Genomic DNA, 2,679 nt, shown 5'->3' on the forward strand with positions numbered 1-2,679 from the left:
TTCTGTAACATTAAGTCAGCTCTGTATTAGTTGTCTGTGGCTCTGTGATAAATGACCACAAGCTTAGCAACTTGAGCAATACCCGTTTATTATCCTAAGTCTGGACATGGGTTAGCTGGATGCTCTGCTCAGGGGCCCCCCAGGCTGAAATCAAGGTGTTGGCTAGAGCTATGATTCTCATCTGAGGCCTGGGATTCTCTTCCAAGCTCACTGGTTTTAGCAGAATTTGTGGTTACATGACTGTGGTCCCCCATTTTCTTGCTAGCTGGTGACTGAGACCATTCTCAGCTTCTAGCAACCACAGTTCTTTGCCATGTGGCTCCCATGGGCTGTTCGCAGAATGGCTATGTGCTCTGTTCCAAACCAGCAGGAGAATCCCTGCTGAAGTTCTGAATCTCTTTGACTTCTGTCTCTGATCTCTAGATCCTCTTTTAAAAGGCTTCTCCCAATTAAGTAATGCCCACCAACGGGACTGGATTGGGTATGTGTACAAGGACAGAAATCTTGAGAGTCATCTTAGAACTTTCCTACCAGAAGTTCTTGTATTGATTTTTTAAAGAAACACTTACGTTGGTTTTATTCTGTTGTTTTCTTTATAACTTCTGAAATTAGATGCTTAGTTCATTGGTTTTCTAAAGAATTTTTCAAAATCCATTATAATTTCTTCCTTAAGCAATGCATTATTAAAAGTATGTTTGAAAATTTTTAAATGTATGGATTTTTAAATTTATTTCGCTTTAATAATTAATTTCCTTCTTAATTGCATTGTAGCAGAGAATATATTGACTGATATCAATACTTTAAAACTTGTTGAAATTTTTTCCATTTTCTTATTATAATGCTGTCGATGTTTTCCTTATATTACTGAGGTTATGTTATTTTGTGCATACCTACTCATGACCGTTGTATGTTCTTGGCCAATTAAATCTTTTATCACTATGTAAGACCTCCTTATCACCAGAAACTTTTACCTTAATATACTTGTCTCAACTTTGTTAGTATTTGTGTGGTATAATTTTTCTATCCTTATATTTAAAATTTTATTGTGTCATTATAGTTTAGATGTGTCGCTTATCAACATATGTACCTGGATTTAATAATCAAGTCTAGCAACTTGGCCTACTAATCAGAGTTTTCAGCGCAGTTATATTTTTGTCATTACAGGCATATTCTGGTTAATTCCAGCATATTATTTTATACTTTCCTACTGTTCTATGCCTTTTTAAAAAATTCTCCTTCCATATCTTATTTTACATTAATTAGAAAAAAAATAGAATTATTTTAGAGTAAGACTGTTAGTAATTAATAACATAATTATTATTTTGGAAATTACACATCCTAATCTATTTTTTTTGTGATTCTTTTAGATATGTAAGCATTGAAGTTTAACCTGTTAATACATAAATTTAATCAGCATTTTAGTTCTCCTTCGAAACATTTAAAATTTTAACCACCTGTCCCAAACATCGAATTCTAGGTCCATTCTTTTGCAACTCCACATTATTATTTTTACACACTTAGTATTATCATTTTCTTTGCTGTTCACTTCTTTTACCACGTGAATGAATTCTTTTATTCTAGAAATGCATTTTTTTTAGAATTTAACTGAGATTCATAGGTGGTAGACATTTTCAGTTTTAGTTTCTCTGAAGAATATTTTTATACCATTCTTATTTCTTTTTTTAAAAAATATGTTTTGTTTATTTATTTGAGAGAGAGAGCAGGAGTAGGGACAGGGAGGGGCAGAGGGAGAGAGAGAAGCAGGCACCCAACTGAGCAGGGAGCCCGACATAGGACTCTATCCCAGGACCCCAAGATCATGAGTTGAGCATAAGACAGACACTTAACTGACTGAGCCACCCAGGCATCCCTATACCACTCTTATTCTTGAGAATGATTTTCTTTGGTTTGCAATTATAGTTGATAATTATCTTGTCTTGGCGCCTTGCAGTTGTCATTCCTCTGTTCTCTGGCTTCCATTTCATTCCCTTCTGGACAAAGTTGGCCATCATTATTTGCCATAGTTTTGTTCTATGAAGTTGCTGTAAACACTGAATTAGCAAATACTGAACTACTGTTCCTAGAGGGAATATAGTGTTAGGTTCCTGTGAGCTTCCGGTCACAACATTTTCATCAACGATATAAGCGTGTTTTATATGCATTTCATACATATCGTTGATTCATTAATATTGAACTCACAGCCAACAGCGTGATAACCCATGACTGAAGGAAGCTTATCTAACATCTATTTGTCAAGCCCATCACAACCTTCTCGCACTTAGGAACAGTAAGATAGTACTTCAGCACCAAGCTTGGGAGGCATTTTCAACAGCAAAATCACCAGAAAGAAAGAAAGAAAGAAAGAGTACAAAAATGGGGAAGATGAGACACTCAATAGACTGTGAGAAAGACAAAAGTTTGCGCTGCGGAGCTGAGACGAGATGAGGCCTCCCAGCTGCACCTCAGTGGGGAACATGTGGTGGGAAACTCTAGTACTTTGCCACTCTGAGCATGTCTGTGAATAACCATGCAAGGGCTGCAAGTATTGATTTTGAGGTTACAAATAAATTTTAGTACATAGATAAATTTGGAAATAGGGAATCCATGAAGAAGGAGGGTCAATGTAATTGGTCCTGTTTTCTCTGTTTTTGTGCTCTACAGTTTCACTATAGACTCTAG

Source organism: Ursus americanus, chromosome 10, assembly GCF_024610735.1.
Source record: "Ursus americanus isolate L20-20 chromosome 10, mUrsAme1.1.p, whole genome shotgun sequence".
Classification (NCBI taxonomy): Eukaryota; Metazoa; Chordata; class Mammalia; order Carnivora; family Ursidae; genus Ursus; species Ursus americanus.